This window comes from Leucoraja erinacea, chromosome 6 (assembly GCF_028641065.1).
Source record: "Leucoraja erinacea ecotype New England chromosome 6, Leri_hhj_1, whole genome shotgun sequence".
Lineage (NCBI taxonomy): Eukaryota > Metazoa > Chordata > Chondrichthyes > Rajiformes > Rajidae > Leucoraja > Leucoraja erinaceus.
The window spans coordinates 12,128,730-12,151,270 of record NC_073382.1 but is presented as its reverse complement, the minus strand read 5'-3'; the positions used below and the strand labels follow the sequence as shown (position 1 = coordinate 12,151,270).

Here is a 22,541-nt window from a genome sequence, read left to right as displayed (position 1 = left end):
AGGGAAGCCTTTTAGGACCAAGATGAGAAAATCATTTTTTACACAGAGAGTGGTGAATCTCTGGAATTCTCTGCCACAGAAGATAGATTTTCAAAGTCTACAGAGAGATTTATGCCAGTTGGAAGAGTGGACTGAAAGATGGCAGATGGAGTTTAATGCTGATAAGTGTGAGGTGCTACATCTTGGCAGGACAAATCAAAATAGAACGTACATGGTAAATGGTAGGGAATTGAAGAATGCAGGTGAACAGAGGGATCTGGGAATAACTGCACAGTTCCCTGAAAGTGGAATCTCATGTAGATAGGGTGGTAAAGAAAGCTTTTGGTGTGCTGGCCTTTATAAATCAGAGCATTGAATATAGAAGTTGGGATGTAATGTTAAAATTGTACAAGGCAATGGTGAGGCCAATTCTGGAGTATGGGGTACAATTTTGGTCGCCTAATTATAGGAAGGATGTCAACAAAATAGAGAGAGTACAGAGGAGATTTACTAGAATGTTGCCTGGGTTTCAACAACTAAGTTACAGAGATAGGTTGAATAAGTTAGGTCTTTATTCTCTGGAGCGCAGAAGGTTAAGGGGGGACCTGATAGAGGTCTTTAAAATGATGAGAGGGATAGACAGAATTGACGTGGATAAGCTTTTCCCACTGAGAGGAGGGAAGATGCAAACAAGGGGACATGACTTGAGATTAAGGGACAGAAGTTTAGGGGTAACATGAGGGGGATCTTCTTTACTCAGAGAGTGGTGGCTGTGTGGAATGAGCTTCCAGTGAAGGTGGTGGAGGCAGGTTCGTTTTTATCATTTAAAAATAAATTGGATAGTTATATGGACGAGAAAGGAATGGAGGGTTATGGTCTGAGCGCAGGTATATGGGACTAGGGGAGAATACATGTTCGGCACGGACTTGTAGGGTCGAGATGGCCTGTTTCCGTGCTGTAATTGTTATATGGTTATATGGTTATAGTTGAGGCCAGTTCATTGGCTATATTTAAGTGGGAGTTAGATGTGGCCCTTGTGGCTAAAGGGATCAGAGGGTATGGAGAGAAGGCAGGTACAGGATACCGAGTTGGATGATCAGCCATGATCATATTGAATGGCAGTGCAGGCTCGAATGGCCGAATGGCCTACTCCTGCACCTATTTTCTATGTTTCTATGATGATTGTGGGAAGAAGCTGTTTTTGAACGTGATGGTCATGGATTTCAAGCTCGTGTGCCATCTTCCCAATGGCAGTACTGAAACGAGCGTGGCAAGGGAGATGTGGGTCTTTGATAATGTTGGCTGCCCTTTTTGAGGCAGCACCTCCTATAGATCCCTGCGATGATTTGGTGCTCAGTGCCTGCGATGGATGGTGCACAGTCTACCGTACTCCGTACAATCCTTTGTTCTTGGGAATTTGAATTGTTGAACCGGTCCATACATAACCAGGCAATATGTTCTCTACCATACACCTATAGAACTTTGATAGAGTATTCGTCAACATTGAAAAGGTTACAAAGATTGGGAGGGGTCTGAGAAAGTACAATTTAAATTCTTAGCAGCCTTTGGTACTGATCTGCAGAATGAGCAGTTCACCCCTTTCCTGCACATTCTCTGATCCATGGCCATCAGGTTCAAACCGCAGACATTTGCTTTTTTAACACCAACAATCCCAACTCCTGACTGCTGGATGAACCAGGATCCAGTTTGCTGACATCTGGGGTAGGTTAATTGAACTGCCCTTTGCATTGTTGCAATTTATCTGTATTAACTTCTATAAAAGTAGCTCCAACTCTCTCTGAGTGAGCTAGTGTTCACTGAGATTCCAGGGACACTGCCCATGCAGTGATGTCAGCAGCTTGGATTCTACTTGGATTAGAGAGATGGTGTGTAATTCTGCCTGAGTTGGCGGAACCCTGTTGGCAGCTGTACGTCACCATGCATCTGCTCCATGACATTGCCATGTGCAGTGTGAGTTGTGGGAAAGGCCGGGATGATTCCCATCGTTCAAAATACTGAGCATCATCAGTTGGGAAATACTTGAGCACCTTGGTGTGACTGCTGTCCCCCGTTTGGCACAGTAGTGACCAAAAGGGAACAAAGAGCCCCCAGCTGCAGCCACTGATGGGCAGATATGCTGAATGACAGATTAGTTGACTGTAGTTTAGAGGTACAGCACGGAAGCAGGCCCTTTGGCCCATCAGGTCCACGCCGACCAGCGATCCTCATACATGCACAATCCTATAGACGAGGGACAATTTACAATTTTTACTGAAGCCAATTAACCTACAAACCTGTCTTTGGAGTGTTGGAGGAAACTGGAGTACCCGGAGAAACCCATATGGTCGCGGGGAGAGCACACAAACTCCGCATAGACAGCACAAAGTAGTCAGGATCTAACCCGGGTCTCTGGCACTGTAAGGCAGCAACTCTACCACTGCGCCACCGTGCCACTACCGATGACAAGAATGGCACGCAAGCTTTCTGCCTTTCCACATGGCACACACAGTAAGGCTGGCGGAAGTTGCTCAGTGCCAGCATTGAGGCAGAGAGGAGAGCATTGGCTGTGTTTGGGGGGAAATACTTACCCCACCTTTGGCTCAAATGTTACCTCAGACCCAAACTTGATTCAGTGGGATGACGCTGGTTCCACGTCTCATTTTCACTGTCTTGGGATTTTTATCAGAGATATCCTTGGTTCAGGTTTGCATTTCCCACCTCGCTGATCCTCTGTCTACACGACTTTCCCTCAGGCCCTGACCTTCGCACAGTTCTGTAGTCCCTGAGCATTGCCCCTCCCACAGTACATTGTTCACTTAGTACCAAAGATCTTTGCTCAGTACTTCCCCTCCCACAGTGGAGACTTCCCTCAGCATTGCCCCTTCCCCAACAGGGCAAACCCTCAGCACTGCCCCTCTCACACGGTGGCACGTCCTCAGCGCTACCCCTTACACAGTGACACTCTCCCTCAGTATTTACCCTCTCACGCTCATCTCCCTTCTCCTTAATCCCTAATGCCCCTGTCCCACTTAGGAAACCTGAACGGAAACCTCTGGAGACATTGCACCCCACCCAAGGTTTCCCGTGCGGTTCCCGGAGGTTTTTTTGTCAGTCTCCCTACCTGCTTCCACAACCTGCAACCTCCGGCAACCACCTGCAACCTCCGGGAACTGCACGGAAACCTTGGGTGGGGCGCAAAATCTCCAGAGGTTTCCGTTCAGGTTTCCTAAGTGGGACAGGGGCATTAATCCTCCCTGAACCCTTGGAACCCGAGCCCTGCACTCCCTAGGTGCCCTCCTCCAGCATTGACCAGATGTTCCAGACACAAATTGTAGTCATGGATAAAAAAAAGGACTGTGAGACACACATCAAATCACATGAGCCCATCTGCGTGCTATTTTGGCCCAATGCCCAAGTTGATGAGTTACATAACACATCAGTGAGATCACAACTGGAGGCCTGGGTACAGCGTTTGTCTCCTTATTTAAGGAATCAGTTTGGAAGTGGTTCAGAGGAGACTTCCTGGTCCAACAATCAGAATGGGCAGGTTGCCTTGTGAGGAAAGGTGGACATGTGGATCCTAGCCCAGCATGAGAGGTGGATGGAGGATCTTCGGAGGTCTGGGCAGGGTGTCTGTGGAGAGGAGATTTCCTGAACTAGGTGGGAAACGTTCACAACTAGGGTCACTGTTGAAACATAAGAGAGCGCTCAGTTAAAAGGATTTTTGAAAAACTTGTTTGTTAAATTGTGAATCTTTGACACTCTGAAAGGGCAGCATGAACAGAAACTGTGAGTATTTTCAAGGCAGAGCAAGATAAGCTTGCTAGCCAAGGAGGCGAGGTATTGAGGTTGTAGTCACGTCAGCATTGATTTTGCTGGGTTTGAGGTATAAATGGGCAATTTCTACTCCATCAGCTGCCTACACCCACAGCCCAACTCCACCCTCAGCCCACCCTCAGCCCTTCTCCATACCTCAGCCCAACTCCACCCTCAGCCCACCCCCACCCTCAGCCCAACTCCATGCCTCAGCCCATCTCCACCCTCAGCCCACCCCCACCCTCCAGCCCAACTCCACCCTCAGCCCTTCTCCATGCCTCAGCCCAACTCCACCCTCAGCCCAACTCCACCCTCAGCCCTTCTCCATGCCTCAGCCCAACTCCACCCTCAGCCCAACAACTCCACCCTCAGCCCAACTCCACCCTCAGACCAACTCCACCCTCAGACCAACTCCACCCTCAGCCCAACTCCACCCTCAGCCCTTCTCCATGCCGCAACCACCCTCAGACCTACCTCCATCCCTCAGCCCTGCCTCCACAGCCCTACACCCCCCTCAGCCCTCCACTCCCATCAGCCCTACTCCACCCTCAGCCCTACCCCGCCCTCAGCCCTACCCCCAACCTCAGCACAGCCGAGCCAGAAGCAAGGAATTGCAGATGCAGGTTTACACAAAGGGACAGAACATGCTGGAGTAACTCAGCAGGTCAGGCAGTATCGCTGGACAACATGGATAGGTGACTGTTCAGATTGGGACCCTTCTTCTTCAGCATGGGTTGGTCCTGGTTTCTGTGAAGGACAAGCCTTCCTAATGGATGGTGCACAGGTACCCTCTGTACCAGCAATGGTGCTGTCTACAGGCCCTTACTCAGCCAGATTAATTAAGGCTTGGCCTGTTCTGTTAATGGGTTTCTGCAATTAATCTACTTCCACACTCCATTCAATCCAATCTCCCTGATCATTCTGATTAATCTCATTTCCACACTCTCTTTAATGAACCTCACTGCACCCTCCAAATATTCCCACATCTTCTCTCCCTCCGGCTTATCCCACATTCCTGCCCTCCCCACACTTCTGTTTGTCTATCGGCAACTTGGTAATAGAGGGTGTTTAGTGGCTCACTGCATTAGAGGGTGGGAGATGCTTGGTGCTTTATTTTATCACATGTACTTAGGTACAGTGAAATTCATCTTTGTGTACAGCTCAGTTCAAATATCACTATACATAAGCACTTAGATACATCTTAGATAAGCATCTCAGATACAGTACAAGTGTATAGCAGTAGAGCAGGAGTACAGAGAAGGTTCACCAGACCGATTCCTGGGATGTCAGGACTTTCATATGAAGAAAGACTGGATAGACTCGGCTTGTACTCGCTAGAATTTAGAAGATTGAGGGGGGATCTTATAGAAACTTACAAAGTTCTTAAGGGGTTGGACAGGCTAGATGCAGGAAGATTGTTCCCGATGTTGGGGAAATCCAGAACAAGGGGTCACAGTTTAAAGATAAGGGGGAAATCTTTTAGGACCGAGATGAGAAAAACATTTTTCACACAGAGAGTGGTGAATCTCTGGAATTCTCTGCCACAGAAGGTAGTTGAGGCCAGTTCATTGGCTATATTTAAGAGGGAGTTAGATGTGGCCCTTGTGGCTATAGGGATCAGAGGGTATGGAGAGAAGGCAGGTACAGGATACTGAGTTGGATGATCAGCCATGATCATATTGAATGGCGGTGCAGGCTCGAAGGGCCGAATGGCCTACTCCTGCACCTAATTTCTATGTTTCTATGTTTCTATGTTTCTACACTGAGACAGTACACAGAGTAGTTGGTTATGGCAACTCTGCCAAAATTTTTCCAAGTCCCAGTTTGCAAGTGCAGGGTTCTTGACCTGACCATGAAGGCCCGCAGTCCTGGTGGCGTTGCAGGGTTGGCCTGGTCAAGCATAGCTGCCCAGGGTAAGAGGTGCATCACCTAAATAGGGGGGTATGGGAATTTGCACAACCAGAAGCGGGTCTGCCATGTGATCAAGAATAGACACAAAATGCTGGAGTAACTCAGCGGGTCAGGCAGCATCTCTGGATAGAAGGAATGGGTGACGTTTCGGGTCTCGACCCAAAACGTCATCCGTTGTGTCAATCTTCAGTGTAAACCAGCATCTGCGGTTCCTTCCTACACATGTGATCAGCAATATTTTTTCCTCACACGGACGTGGAATAGGGTTAATTGCCACCTCCAGTGTGGATGGACTGAATGACTGTGGTTTGAGATATGTCCCTGGGATCTATTCCTCAATACCTCAGAGGTTTATCCACCCACACCGTGATATTTTACAATCTACGTGATGGGAAAGGAACACAATTCCAAGCTTTTCCCTGGGACCGACATGAAAGCGCTTCAAATGGTCTCAGTTTGAAATTTTGGCCATCGCCATGGGAACCAGCTGACGTGGGGATGTGATAAGGATTGAAGCGTAAATTCAAAGAGCAAATCCAAGTAAAACAGACTGCGTCAGTTGGCTGGGGGTTGTGCAGACACAAGGTAATTCATGAGCCATGGTGTGTTTCCTGGGATCGCAGGATTTTCATATGAAGAAAGACTGGATAGACTCGGCTTGTACTCGCTAGAATTTAGAAGATTGAGGAGGGATCTTATAGAAACGTACAAAATTCTTAAGGGGTTGGACAGGCTGGATGCAGGAAGATTGTTCCCGATGTTGGGGAAGTCCAGAACAAGGGGTCACAGTTTACGGATAAGGGGGAAATCTTTTAGGACCGAGATGAGAAATTTTTTTTCACACAGAGAGTGGTGAATCTCTGGAATTCTCTGCCACAGAGGGTAGTTGAGGCCAGTTCATTGGCTATATTTAAGAGGGAGTTAGATGTGGCCCTTGTGGCTAAAGGGATCAGGGGGTATGGAGAGAAGGCAGGTACGGGATACTGAGTTGGATGATCAGCCATGATCATATTGAATGGCGGTGCAGGCTTGAAGGGCCGAATGGCCTAATCCTGCACCTAATATCTATGTTTCTATGGACACTGGATCATGAAGCAGCCAGCACAAGCTTGAGCTCTGGAGTCTCAACCGTCGCGGGCGCAAGGTATCCCTGGGTTTTCTCTTCACCAGGAACCGCCTTATCCAATGTCACTTCCTCCCCCTTTATTATCCCACCAAGTCTAATCCTACCCTCCCTCTCCATACACTTCAATATCCCACCTTATCTAACCCCACTCTCTCACTCTCCACATCTCCTCCACTACCTTCACCCCACACACACACACAGCAATAAATAGCAATGCAACAACAAGGAGATCACAGTCACTAAATGCCAGCAGTCATCAGATCCACTCCTTTTGAACCAACCCCTTCAAAACTCAGCGCCCTGGGCTTCTGTGCAGAATACGATTGCTTTAGGAATCTGTATGTAGTTTGTGTGTCTGGATCTGCAGGATTACTTGCTTCCAGGTTTCAAGTTTCTTTTGCTCTTTTGACATGTCCAAACATCCCCGCGGAGGGAGATGGGGGAAGACTGTGGGAGAGGAAGTGCAGTGGTGTTGCCAAGGACAAATGCTGGGACATTGCGATTTTTCGGCCTCCGCCCACTCTTGCACCGTTCCTCAGCCGAACAAGTCTCCAAAATCCGCGCCTGGGGACTGGGAACCAGAGATCTCCTCCAGAGCGTGGGCGGATGAGACCTTTGACACCAGCCAGCAAGGGTTCTCAGCTAATGGACACTCGTGTGCATATGATTTAAGGATGGGAGAGGAATGGTAACAATGCTTAAGATCAGCATTGCTGGAGAAATCCCAGACAAACGGGTTTGTCATTAACGGCGATCCTTTGTGAAAGAAATTCCAGAGGAAATGCTGAGGAATGTCGTGGGCGAGGAAAGGTACCAACTTTTCACTGCAGTTAAAATGAGTTTAACTCGAAATTAACCCCGTCCACCAAAGCTTAAATGGACTTAAGCGGACTGATCCTCCTCCGTACATCAACAGCAAGTATGTCGATCCTGGGGACATGTTAAATGCTGGCTCATTAATCCCACAGCTACATGTGCACAGATGCTAATCCAAGCTACTCTAGGTGAATTGTACACATTAGGTTCATTTGGTGTTTACACATTAGGTGAACAGTAATGCACCCAAGGATACACAAAGTGCGGGTGTGACTCAGCAGGTCAGCAGCTTCGACCGCCCCGGGCCGCGGAGTTTGAACCGGCCCGTTCGCGGAGTTCGGATTCAGCCGCGGGATCTGCCGCTGTCCCACTTAGGAAACCTGAACGGAAACCTCTGGAGACTTTGCGCCCCACCCAAGGTTTCCGTGCGGTTCCCGGAGGTTTTTGTCAGTCTCCCTACCTGCTTCCACTACCTGCAACCAAAGATCTTAGAGCGAAGCAAGATAGGTTACTCTCACGCAAACGTGAGGTGCGCTCATGGGCGGTTTCATGGGTGATTACAGGACACATTTTAGCAACCTGACTCCGCCATCTTGTTCCGCCATCTTGCTCCGCTTTCTTGCTCCCGCCTTCTTGCTTCCGGCCAAATATTGGATCCGCAGCGAGGAGAAGGAGTGCAAGGGGCCGGGGCAGCGGGGAGAAGGAGCGGGGAGAAGGAGTGCGGGGCAGCGGGGAGAGGGAGTGCGGGGCCCGGGGCAGCGGGGAGAGGGAGTGCGGGGCCCGGGGCAGCGGGGAGAGGGAGTGCGGGGCCCGGGGCAGCGGGGAGAGGGAGTGCGGGCCCGGGGCAGCGGGGAGAGGGAGTGCGGGGCCCGGGGCAGCGGGGAGAAGGAGTGCGGGGCCGCCCGGGGCAGCGGGGAGAGGGAGTGCGGGGCCCGGGGCAGCGGGGAGAAGGAGTGCGGGGCCCGGGGCAGCGGGGAGAGGGAGTGCGGCGGGGCAGCGGGGAGAAGGAGTGCGGGGCAGCGGGGAGAAGGAGTGCGGGGCAGCGGGGAGAAGGAGTGCGGGGCCCGGGGGGAGCGGGGAGAGGGAGTGCGGGGCAGCGGGGAGAAGGAGTGCGGGGCCCGGGGCAGCGGGGAGAGAGAGAGTGCGGGGCAGCGGGGCAGCGGGGAGAGGGAGTGCGGGGCCCGGGGCAGCGGGGAGAAGGAGTGCGGGGCAGCGGGGAGAAGGAGTGCGGGGCCCGGGGCAGCGGGGAGAGAGAGTGCGGGGCAGCGGGGAGAGGGAGTGCGGGGCCCGGGGCAGCGGGGAGAGGGAGTGCGGGGGGGCAGCAGCGGGGAGAAGGAGTGCGGGGCAGCGGGGAGAGAGAGTGCGGGGCCCGGGGCAGCGGGGAGAAGGAGTGCGGGGCCCGTGGCAGCGGGGAGAGAGAGTGCGGGGTCCGGGGCAGCGGGGAGAGAGAGTGCGGGGCCCGGGGCAGCGGGGAGAGAGAGTGCGGGGCAGCGGGGAGAAGGAGTGCGGGGCCCGGGGAGAAGGAGTGGGGGCCCGGAGCAGAGAGAGTGCCCCAAGACAAATGTTTCTTATTTACAATGTTTCTTATTTAATGTCCCTTGTCTAGTCTGAAATAAAGTTCATTATTGGTTTAGAATAAATATAATTGTGTGTGTTATATACATTTATATAATTTTCATGTATGTGTGTTTATAAACATTTTATTCCTTAACAAGAATCAACAGAATTATGAACTAACAGAATTATGAATCTAACCCTATATCACGCACAAAAAGTCCCCCCTGTCAATCACCCTGCGAGCCGGGTCGGTTCCGGTTACTACAAAATCAACTCAAACACTGCTTGTGAGCCATTTAAAAAGAAATGATTTAAAAAACATTAAAAAAGACAATTACCAGAATCAAATTTTATTCTTGACAAGAAGTTTGAACTGACAGATTTATGAATCTGACCCACACAAACTGTTGCCCCGCAACATTGATTACAGTGCGAGTCGGGTCGGGTTAGGTAGGCTCAGGTTGCTAAAATGGGCGTGGAAAATGCCCATGATCCTCTCCATAGCGTACTACACGTCAGTCCATTGCATTTAGCAGGAGTAGCCTATCTTGCTCCGCTATAAGATCTTTGCCTGCAACCTCCGGCAACCACCTGCAACCTCCGGGAACTGCACGGAAACCTTGGGTGGGGCGCAAAGTCTCCAGAGGTTTCCATTCAGGTTTCCTAAGTGGGACAGGGCTATATACCATCTCCTGGCGGGGTCACAACAACGGAAGCCTGGATCGCCTCAACGCAGAGGGAGAACAAGGAGGGAAGAGACAAGGACTTTAAGACTTTTGCCTTCCATCACAGTGAGGAGAACCTGGTGGACTCACTGTGGCGGATGTTAAATCTGTGTTAAGTGTGTGTTTTATTATTTTATTACGACTGCAAGGCACGAAATTTCGTTCAGACTGAAAAGTCTGAATGACAATAAAGGAGTACAATACAATACAATAGGGTGATTTCACCAAATGTCAAATGAGCGTAGATCCCCCCTCACGTGACCGAAAAATTTAACTGGAGGACATATGTCACTTCGGTACATGTTAGTGAATGGGGAAACACGCACTTTCACACCCGTTAAAAACATGGAAAACGGCCGATATTTGAGCTGAAATTTTCTGTGCTAGTCGGGGTGACCATGAAGCACAGCGACCTAAATTTTCAGGCAAAAAAAAAGATAGAAGGTAAGGTAATTACAAGAGGGAACTGAAGGTGGAAAAACAGCGGAAGTGAACAGCAGACATTTGCCGTGGAGATTTAAAGATCCAAAATATCGGGAATTATCGCGTTTGCTCACTGAATTTCATCAAAAGTAAGGCATTATTAACTTACTTTTGATGAAATTCAGCGAGCAAATGCGATAATTGGTGAAATTTTTCGGTCACGTGAGGGGGGGATCTACGCTCATTTGACATTTGGTGAAATCACCCTATACAATACAAATCTGGAGTACATGGATAGATGAGGTTTCGGGTCGAAACCCTTCTTTAAATTGTATATCAAACAGCATTTGAAGTTTCTCGTTTCTACAGTAATGCACTCAAATCTCCTCACTGCTCATTTGGGAGAGTACCATTGGTCTTTGCCCCTCTGGCTCTGGTCTTTGTGATATCATTGTGGCAGCAGGTTCCTTTGCCAGCAGCACAAAGCTTTTAGATGGGCACAAGGATGTGCAGGGAATGGAGGAATATAGGGCACGTGAAGGCAGTGGAGATTAGTGACAGCACAGTGGTGCAGTGGTGGAGCGGCAGCCTCACAACCCCAAAGACCTGGCTACGATCCTGACCTTGGGTGTTGGCGGTGTGGAGTTTGCACGTTATTCCTGTGATAGTGAGGATTGCTTCCATGTGTTTAACCTTTCTCCCACATCCCAAAGACAAGTGTAGTCGTAACTAAATTGGCCTCTGCGAAATTAATCCCAGTGTGTTGGGATGAGTCAATAAGAAAGAGGGGTAGCAGAACCAGTGTGAATAGGTGATGGATGGTCGGCATGGGCTGAGGTGCCTATTCCAATGCTGTATCCATCCAAACGTAACTAAAGTTTAACTTGGCATCATGTTGATCACAAACGTTGTGAGCCAAAGGGCCTGTTCACGTGCTGTTCTGTACTATGTTCTGTGTTCTAAGTTACTAAAACATGACCTGCCATTAAAAACAGGTCAATTTCACAAGACAGATGTTTTGTTGGTTAGTTTTTGCTTCCAGCTGTGTTGGTCATTTGGCTTTCTCACTAACATTGATGGTGGGTCCAATTTCCCGCCACGCTAATGGCTTTTCCCGCTGTTGATCAGCAGGAGCGGTGCAGAGCAATCACACGGCACGCTCGCTAACTGGGAAAATATCCCAGCGCTCCACAAATATCAAACAGGTTCTGACATCGAGCCACATCATGAAATGTTGGGACAGGTGACTTGATCCTGAGACAAAGCCAGAGAATTCAGAGGGGGATTTTCAAGAGAGTGGGAGCAGTGTGAGCGGAGAGTGCCAGAGCTCGAGACCCATGCAATAGAAGGGGGAGGGAGAGGCGGAGAAGTGTGGAGAGAATCCAGAGCTGAGGCCCTAAGCAAGATGAACGCTGCTGGTAGCAAATCAGTTGGAGCAGGGAGAAGCAGATGATGGAAAGGTGGATTTGTAAGAGTGCAGATTTGATCTGAGCAAGTGTAAACTCTTAGACTTTAGGGACACTGTGTGGAAACAGGCTCTTCGGCCTACTGAGTCCACGCCGACTAGCGATCACCCCGTACGCTCAGTAGCGACAATTTTCAATTTTACCAAAGCCAATTTTACCTACAAACGTGTACGTCTTTGGGGTGTGGGAGGAAAACAGTGAATCGGGATAAAACCCATGTGGTCACAGGGAGAACGTTCAAACTCCGTACAGACAGCACCCATAGTCAGGATTGAACCCGGGTTTCTGGCACTGTAAGGCACCAGCTCTGTTGCTGTGCTACTGTGCTGCCCTTCTGGGACAGTGGGATGGGAGATATTGTGGAAACAGGGATGAGAATGTTTAAATCAATACAGTGCTAAGTGGGAGGCAGTTGAGCAGAGGGAAGGGGAAAGGGAGAGGACAGTGTTGCCGGAATTTTACGCCCACAGTCTGTGGTCATTGGTAGCACAGGCACAGGAGATGGGTTCAAGGTGACATCCTGTTTGAAAATCACAGATACAGAGCTCTCTCTCCCCTCTGATCGTGTCACAGTGCTCCTCGTCACTTAACCCTTCGCGTCTCCGAATACTCCCCATATCACCCTGGTACCACTCCCCTCCCCCAATCCCCCAACATGTGATCACTGTTCCAACACACTCCCACCATGGCTCATCTCCACCTTGGACCCTTTGTGAATCCGAGTTCACACAAAATCTTTCGTCAATTACCGAATCTTCAACATCATTCAATTTCATGACAAGAGGATTTCAGTGTAGGAGCAAATAGGTTCTTCTGCAGTTGTATAGGGCTCTGGTGAGACCACATCTAGAGTATTGTGTACAGTTTTGGTCTCCTAATTTGAGGAAGGACATCCTTGTGATTGAGGCAGTGCAGCGTAGGTTCACGAGATTGATCCCTGGGATGGCGGGACTGTCATATGAGGAAAGATTGAAAAGACTAGGCTTGTATTCGCTGGAGTTTAGAGGGACGAGGGGGATCTTATAGAAACATATAAAATTATAAAAGGACTGGACAAGCTAGATGCAGGAAAAATGTTACCGATGTTGGGCGAGTCCAGAACCAGGGGCCACAGTCTTAGAATAAAGGGGAGGTCATTTAAGACTGAGGTGAGAAAAAACATTTTCACCCAGAGAGTTGTGAATTTATGGAATTCCCTGCCACAGAGGGCAGTGGAGGCCAAGTCATTGGATGGATTGAAGAGAGAGTTAGATAGAGCTCTAGGGGCTAGTGGAGTCAAGGGATAAGGGGAGAAGGCAGGCACGGGTTATTGATAGGGGAGGATCAGCCATGATCACAATGAATGGCGGTGCTGGCTCGAAGGACCGAATGGCCTCCTCCTGCACCTAGTTTCTATGTTTCTCATCACTCCACCACATGGCCAGACTTTAATTTGCCTGGGCTCTGAGCTCTGGAACTCGCTCTCTATCTCCTGGCCTCTCTCTCTCCACCTTCAGTTGCCTTGACCCCGAGCTCTCAAACTCCCTTCCTAACCCTGGTTCATGAATACGGCAAGGCTGATAGGCTAAAGGGTGTTTATTTCAATGCAAGGAATATTAAGGGTAAGGCAGATTAATTTAGAGTTTTGATTAGTGCATGGAACTATAATAGAACCATTAGAGAGACTTGCTTGTGAGAAGGACATGACTAGAAGCGCAACGTTCCAATGTGATGGAACGGGATGGAAAGGAACTAGAGGAGCGGCACTACTGGTCAAGGAGCATGCCATAGTCAACCTTAGAGAGACATCTTTGAGAGCAATAATAAATGAAGCATATAGCTGGAGCTCATTTATTTTGAGAGGGATGCAATACCAAAACAGGGATGTGATGCCGAGGCTGTATAAGGCACTGGTCAGATATAGATATGCCATTTATTGTCACTATACATGTACAGTGAAACTGAAAGCTGCTCGTACTCAGTGCATACATACAATTTTACACAAAAAACAAGAAACAGAAAAACAAAAAAAGAGAAGGGAGGGGGGGGGGGGGAATAGGTGCACAAATTCTACGGCGCTACATACATATATACATATATACAGATGGAAGTCCGTGTTGGGCGGTGTAGTCAGTGCATGTGTGGATTTAAATTTATGGTAGATATAATTCTCGGGAAGCAGCTATTCCTGAGTCTGTTTGTCCTGGATTTGATGCACCTATAGCGCCTTCCAGAGGGCAGCAGGTCGAACAGTCCAAACGCAGGATGGGAGCTGTCTTTGGTGATCTTCTTTGCCCTGCTAAGGCAGCGGGAGGTGTAGATGTCCATCAGGGAGGGGAGAGGGCAACCAATGATCCTCTGCGTCAGACTGCATTTGGAGTATTGTGAGCAGTTTTGGGCCCCGTATCTGAGGATGGATGTGCTGGCATTGGTGAGGGTCCAGAGGAGGGTGATGAGAATGATCTCAGCAATGATAGGGTTAACATATGTCGAGTGTTTGAAGGCACTGGGCCTGTACTCGCTGGAGTTTAGAAGGATGAGGGGGTGACCTCATTGGTACTTACCCAATAGTGAAAAGCCTAGACAGAGTGAATGTGGGGAGGATGTTTCCACTAGTGGGAGAGTCCAGGACTAGAGGCCATAGCCTCAGAATAAGAGGACACACCTTTAGAAAGGAGAAAGGAGATGTGAAGGAATTTATTTAGTCAGAGGGTGGTGAATCTGTGGAATTCATTGCCGCAGGTGGCAATAGAGGACAAGTCAATTAATATTTTTAAGGTGGAGATTGACAGATTCTTGATTAGTAGGGATGTCAGCGGGTATGAAGAGAAGGCAGGAGAATGGGGGTGAGGGAAAGATAATCAGCCGTGATTGAATAGTGGCCGTGATTGAATAGTGGAATCAGCCATGATTGAATGCTTCTGGAACTAATGAACTGATGAATGACTTTAATTTCCCTGTATTGACCAGAACTTCCTCAGTGCCAGAGGCTTAGATGGGACTATACTGCAGAGGTAAATCCCATGGGGTTTCTTGACACATTATATAGATATTCTGAGCAAGGATAAGGACTTATTAGTCCTTGTACTGGAAAATAAGCCTTGCTAGGTGATCGGAAAATCAGTTTCAGCAAAAGAGCATTTTGGGAACAGCGATCATAAATAATTACTTATCATTTGTCAGGCATACGGGTAAGAGTGTACCTCGGGAAAGAATGCAGAATTGGGGAAAGTTAGATAACAACGTTACTCGGCAGGAGCTGGTGAGAGTGGATTGGGAGCAGCTATTATTGCGTAAATCCACATTTGACATGTGGGAGTTATTTAAAGGCCATCTGGTCCGAATTCAGGACCAATATGCTCCTTAGAGGAAGAAAGGCAAGAGATGGAAAGGTTCAGGACGATGAGACATGTTGTAAATTTAATCCAAAAGAAAAAAGGAAGCATTTGTAAGGATTAGGAAGTTGAAATCTGAACGGGCCCTTGAGGAATACCAAGGAAGCGGGAAAGAACTCGAGCAGGGAATTGGGAGGGCTGAAAGGAGCCATGGAATGTTCCTGGCAAGTAGGATTAAGGAAAATCTCAATGTATGATGTACACACATTAAAAACAAGAAGGTATGAGGGAGAGGGTAGGACCAGTCAAGGGCAAGGGAGTGAATTTATACCTGGAACCAGAGAAAGTGGACAAGATACTAAATGTGTAGTTTGCAACAGTATTCACTATTGGCATTAAGACATTAGGGAGTGATATGCTGATATTCTAGGGCATCAAGGAAGAAGTGTTGTGTCTCTTTAAGAATATTAGGGTGGCAAATGTTGTGCCTCCATTCAATACGGGCTTCCAGGGAAAATGCTGGGAACTATAGGCCGTGGAGCTTAACATTTATAGTTGGCAAGTAACAAGAGAGTATTCTGAGAGGTACATGCATTTAGATGGGCAACGGCTGATTAGGGATAGTCAGCATGGTTTTGTACATGGGAGGTTATGTCTCACAAATCTGAATGAGTTTTTAGAAGACGTGACCAAAAAGGTCGACGAGGGCAGTGATGTGTGTATATATGGACTTCAGCAAAGCATTCGAAAGATACAGTAGCAGTAGCTGAATGGATAGAAAATTAGTTTCATGGAAGGAAGCAGAATGTGTCGGTAGAAGGTGGCCTGTGACTAGTGGTGTGCTGCAGTGTTCGGTGCTGGGCCTGTTACTGTTTGTTGTCTATATCAACCATTTGCATGAGATACATGGCAAGATTAGCAAGTTTCCCAATGATGTTAAAGTGGGTGAAGTCAGTCTGGAGAAGGGTCACGGCGCCAAACATCACGCATTCCTTTTCTCCAGAGATTCTGCCCGTCCTGCTGAGTTACTCCAGCATTTTGTGTCTATCTTCAGTTTAAACTAGCATCTGCAGTTCCTTCCTACACAGGTCGTTTTGCAGTTGTATAATACGTTAGTGAGGCTGCATTTAGAGTATTGTGTTCAGTGCTTGGGAACCATGTTATAGGAAAGATGGTGTCAAGCTGGAAAGGGTACAGAGAAGATTTACGAGGATATTGCGTGGACCAGCGGGTCTGAGCTATAGGGGGAGGTTGAGTAGGCTGGGACTCTATTCCTTGGAGTGCAGAAGGATGAGAGGTGATCTTATAGAGCTGTATAAAATCATGAGAGGAATAGATGCACAGAGTCTCTTGCCCAGAGTAGGTGAATCGAGGCCAGAGGACATAGGTTTAAGGTGAAGGGGGAAAGATTTAATAGGAATCTGAGTGGTAACCTTTTCACACAAAGGGTGGTATGTGTATGGAACAAGGTGCCAGAGGAGGCAGGGACTATCCTAATGTTTAAGAAACAGTTAGACAGGTACATGGACAGGACAGGTTTGGAGGTATATGACCAAATGCAGGGAAGGTGTGACTAGTGTCGCTGTGACATATTGGCCATTGTGGGCAAGGTTGGGCTGAAGGGCCTGTTTCCATGCTGTATCACTCTATGACTGTTTGATCTAACATTAGGGTGGATAAGGTTACAGGGCCTGGTGGTCTCTGACCTAGGATATTGAGAGAGATAAGAGAGAAGATTGCTGGGATCTTTGTTAGCCACAGCCTACCCAGACCCAGAGAATAGCCAGTAATGTCCCTCTGTTTAACAGAGATAGTAGATATAATCTAGCAGATTTTTGGCCTGTGATGGGGAAACTATCTGTGGAATTCTCTGCCTCAGAGGGCGGTGGAGGCAGGTTCTCTGGATGCTTTCAAGAGAGAGCTAGATAGGGCCCTTAAAAATAGCAGAGTCAGGGGATATGGGGAGAAGGCAGGAACGGGGGTACTGATTGGTGATAATCACCCATGATCACACGGTGCTGGTTCGAAGGGCCGAATGGCCTACTCCTGCACCTATTGTCTATTGAAACCAGTGATGGGAAAAGTATTGGAGAGGATTCTCAGGAATATGATTTTTACTCAAACCTGAAAAGCATGGTCTTTTTAGGGATAGCTGGATAGGAGGAGGGGATGGGGGGAAGATTGTGCAAGTGGGAGCCCCCAAAGTCTCCAGAGTCGCACACAGAGCCAGTGGTGGATCTGGAGCGCCACTGATGGTGGGTTTTGTAACATCGCTAATATTGTGTGTGTGTGTGTGTGTGTGTGTGTGTGTGTGTGTGTGTGTGTGTGTGTGTGTGTGTGTGTGTGTGTGTGTGTGTGTGTGTGTGTGTGTGTGTGTGTGTGTGTGCGCACAATTGGAACACAATTGGTACATATAAAGGAATATTGTCAAATGATACCGCAGGATGTAGACTAGTTGGAAATGTGGGCAGAGAAATTGTTGGCGGAGTTTAATCCAAACAAGTGCGAGGTGTTGCCTTTTTTGCGGTTAAATCTAAGATGATAATATTAGGTCAATGACACGATCCTTAAGGACATTGATGCAGAGGGATTCTGGGGTGCAATGACAGCTCCTTCAAAGTCAGAACATAGTTGGAAATGGTGGTGCAGAGCCATGAGGCACACGTTTACCAGTCTGGAGATTGAATCCAAAAGTGCAGTAAACCCTGTTACAGCTGGTACAAAACCTTGGTTTGGCTGTATGTGTACAGTTTTGGTCCAACACAGTACACGATCTTTACTCAGAGACATTGGCTGTGTGAGGGAGCTTCCAGTGAAGGTGGTGGAGGCATTCGTTTTTTTATCATTTAAAAATAAAACATAGTTATATGGATGGTGGGAATGGAAGGTTATGGTCATGAGGCAGGTATATGGGACTAGTACTCCCACGGACTAGAAGGGTCGAGATGGCCTGTTTCCGTGCTGTAGTTATATGGTTATACGGTTATTATAAAAGTCAGTAAACCATGTGGAGGGGCTGTACAAAACCTTGGTTTCGGCTGTATTGTTCGTACAGATTTGCTGCTACACACTGAGTTTCTCCAGCTTGATTGTGGAACCTTCGATTCTCCGATCTGCAGTTCCAAAAACACTGTAGCAGGATGCTGCCCTGGATCAGCGAGTATTGCCACAAAGGCAGGTTATATAACTTCGATAATTTTCGAGGGAATGTCAGAGGATGAGGGGCAACCAGATGAAAATGATCAGAGATGCATAGATATGGTAGCCAGTCAAAGTCTCTTTTTCCCCCAGGTGGACATGGTAAATACTAGAGAGCATAAATTTTAGATGACAGGTGGAAAGTTTAAAGGAAATATGCGAGACAAATTGTTTTTCAGAGAGATATAAGTGCCTGGAATGCATCACCGGACAAGGTTCTAGAAGCAAATACCATAACAATATTTAAGAGGTATTTCGACAGACACATCAGGAGGCAGGAGATGGAGGGGAATGGATCATGTGGAGGCAATTAGATTACTATAGAATGGTGTCATAGTCAGCACATATATATCGTGGGGTGAAGGATCTGTTCCTGTGCAGTACTGTTCTATGTTCTGGTAACATCCTTCCGAATACAGAGAGCACAGTTCTCCAGACATGGTCTTGTGTAACTGAAGCATGACCTCCCTATTGAATTCTACCAGTCAATAAACAATAATATAGATAGCTTTTCTAACGCCTGCATTGTTTGCAAGAACCAATGAAGATCGCAGTGAGATTGTGTAGCGCAGTGACATTGTGTACACAAATGAGACTGTGTAAGGCGGTGAGACTGGATATCGCGGTGAGACTGTGTAACATGGCAGAACTGTGTAACCACAGTGGGGTCCCTGCACTGACAGCTCTGGTTATTCGGCATCTCACCCACTTCCAACAGTTTCTATTCATTGTTGAGATGTAGACATTTCAGTCTATCTTCATGCTAATCTGAGGAAAGACATTCTTGCCATAGAGGGAGTACAGAGAAGGTTCACCAGACTGATCCTGGGATGGCAGGACTTTCATATGAAGAAAGACTGGATAGACTCGGCTTGTACACGCTAGAATTTAGAAGATTGAGGGGGGATCTTATCGAAACTTACAAAATTCTTAAGGGGTTGGACAGGCTAGATGCAGGAAGATTATTCCCGATGTTGGGGAAGTCCAGAACAAGGGGTCACAGTTTAAGGATAAGAGGGAAGTCTTTTGTGACTGAGATGAGAAAATCATTTTTTACACAGAGAGTGGTGAATCTATGGAATTCTCTGCCACAGAAGGTAGTTGAGGCCAGTTCATTGACTATATTTAAGAGGGAGCTAGATGTGGCCCTTGTGGCTAAAGGGATCAGGGGGTATGGAGAGAAGGCAGGTATGGGATACTGAGTTGGATGATCAGCCGTGATCATATTGAATGGCGGTGCAGGATCGAATGGCCGAATGGCCTACTCCTGCACCTATTTTCTATGTTTCTCTGTAAACCGGCATCTGCAGTTCCTTCCTACACATTTTGTCTGTTCCACTGCAAAATCACCTCAAGGTATACCTACTTTGAAGAGGTTCTCCTCCTCTCTCCGACGAGCGTTCTGCAACACCCTCTCTTGTTGCTCCTCATCTGTGATTACTACTGCCCTCTGGCTGTATGACCACACTTTAACCCAGACTCGTCTGATTCATTTTACTGTTTATGGGTCTCATTGTCACCTTTCCCCCCAGGCAGCGCTGAACCATTGTACATTTCCTTGAGCATCATCTGCTTTGATGTCGTTTTCACACCTTGCATTCTCTTTGTACCCTTCCATTTCTCCAGTTTCCCTCTCTCCCCAACTCTCAGTCTGAAGAAGGTTCTCGACCCGAAATGTCACCCTTTCCTTCACTCCAGAGATACTGCCTGACCCGCTGAGTTACTCCAGCATTTTATGCCTATCTTCAATGGGAGAGACAGGGAAGGAGGAAGAGAAAGTTGTAGGTGCGAAGAGAAATGGGGAATGAAGAAGAGGGAGGATAGAAAGCAGGAACAATGGGCAGGGAGGGAGAAAAAGAGAGGGAGATAAAAGGTGAAGGGAGAGGGAGAGAGAGAAAGAAGAGAGGTGAGAGTAAAGGAGGAGAGGGGACAGGGTAAGGCTTCCAGTCTCCCCCTGTGCCTGAGAATCTGCCAAGACTCGCCACCTGAGAGAAGTCTCTGGTCACAGAGCCCGGGTTTCTGCCGGAGCTCGCTGCTTCAAGAGTTAATTCACTGGGCAAAGTGAACTGTTCCCGAACGGCGTATTTACCAGGAATTCTTCTGCGAATTCGGCACCAAGGGTCTTTCGCTGAAATTACCTTGCACAGCTGCTGGGTTGTTTAATCTCTCCCAGATGTTCATAGCTGAAGTCCACAGATGTTCTGGGTCGTTGAGAAATTTCACCAGAGTTTGTTCTCCCCTCCTCCCCAGTCACCCCCTCCACCAACTACTTGCCTGCTTGGTCGTTCCAGCGGGTGAAGGAAGCGACTGGGGGGGGAGTGGGAGAGAGAGAGAGAGAGAGATGGCGAGATAGGGAGGGAGGGAGAGAGTGGGGGGGAGACGGTAGAGAAAGGGAGAGAGAGAGAGGGGGGAGAGTAAGAGGGCGTAGGGAGAGGGGAGGGGGAGATGGAGGGAGAGACAGAGGGGGGGAGGGGGGCGGGAGAGGGGGCGAGAGAGAGGGGGGAGAAAGAATGGGGGAGGGAGAGAAGGGGTGGGTGTGTGAGAGAGAGAGGGGAGGGAGAGAGGGATGGAGAGCTGAAGGAGGAGAGAGAGGGGAGGGGGAGGGAAGGAGAGACAGAGGGGAAGAGACAGGGAAGAGGAGGCGAGAGAGAGAGGGGGCAAGAGAGAGGAAGAGAGAATGGGGAGGAAAAGAGGGGGGGTGAGAGAGGGATGGAGAGGGATGGAGAGTAGGGGGAGAGAGAGAGAGAGAGAGATAGAGGGAGGGGGAGAGAGAGATGGGGGAGAGAGAGAGAGAGAGAGAGAGAGAGAGAGAGGGAGAGAGAGAGAGAGAGAGAGGGAGGAAGAGAGAGAGAGAGAGGGGAGGGGGAGAGAGGAAGGGAAGAGACAGAGGGGGAAAGGAGGCGAGGGAGAGGGGGGCGAGAGGGGAACAGGATACTGAGTTGGATGATCAGCCATGATCATATTGAATGACGGTGCAGGCTCGAAGGGCCGAATGGCCTACTCCTGCATCTGTTTTCTATGTTTCTATGAGAGAGAGAGGGGGAGAGAGAAAGGGGGAGGGAGAGAGGATGCAGTGAGATAGAGAGGCTTGTGAGGGAGAGAGGGGGAGGGAGAGGGGGAGAGAGGGGGAGGGAGAGAGGGGGGCGAGAAAGAGAGGGGGTGCAGTGAGAGAGAGGGGGGAGGAAGAGGGGGAAGGAGAGACAGGGGGAGGGAGAGAGCGGTGTTCGTTTAGCATTGCTCCTCTCACAGTGCGGTGCTCCCTCGACACTGGTACTGGGAATATTGTGTGGATCGTGCTTTCTGTGGTTCTGGAGGATTGTTTGAATCCAGAGATGTGGCGCTCCCGCCTGGGCATTGGTGTTCTTGCTGCAGTGGGTCCATGGGCACGGGAACCCTCATAAAAGGCAGAGGTCGTGGCTCCACTGCAGTCAGTGAGTCTCATTGGAACAGGGCGGAACCCATTCATTCCCTGCATCACTCCGCCACCCCGTGGAACACCCAGTAACTGCACCAGAAACCTTCACGCAATCACTTCCAGTATTAGATTTGATTTCCCATTTCCCAAGCTTTTGATCTAAGATTAGCTCTGTTCCGAACCCGAAACATGACAGGCCCTGGGCCACATGTGGATAAATGTGAGGTGATCTACTTTGGTGGCAAGAACAGGAAGGCAGATTATTATCTGAATGGTGTCAGATTAGGAAAAGGGGAGGTGCAACGAGACCTGTGTGTCCTTGCACATCAGTCACAGAAAGTAAGCAGGCAGTGAAGGAAGCTAATGACATGTTGGCCTTCATTGCGAGAGGATTTGAGTTTAGGAGCAAGGAGGTCCTACAGCAGTTGTACAGGGCCCTGGTGAGACCGCACCTGGAGCATTGTGTGCAATTTTGGTCTCCTAATTTGAGGAAGGACGTTGTTGCTATTGAGGGAGTGCAGCGCAGGTTCACCAGGTTAATTCCCCGGATGGCGGGACTGACACATGATGAAAGAATGGGTCGACTGGGCTTGTATTCACTGGAATTTAGAAGGATGAGAGGAGATTTTATAGAAACATATAAAATTCTTAAAGGATTGGACAGGCTAGATGCAGGAAAAATGATCCCAATGTTGGGGGAGTCCAAAACCAGGGGGGTCACAGTTTAAGAATAAGGGGTAGGCCATTTAGGAAAAATGATGAGGAAAAACCTTTTAACCCAGAGTGTTGTGAATC

At 48.6% G+C, this 22,541-nt stretch overlaps 1 protein-coding gene across 1 annotated transcript in view; it reads left to right on the top strand.

Annotated features, from left to right (window-relative positions):
* LOC129697813 (collagen alpha-6(IV) chain-like) overlaps window positions 1-22,541 on the top strand; it is a 166,334-nt gene that overhangs the window by 57,234 nt on the left and 86,559 nt on the right. The gene's annotated exons all lie outside the window — the stretch shown is intronic.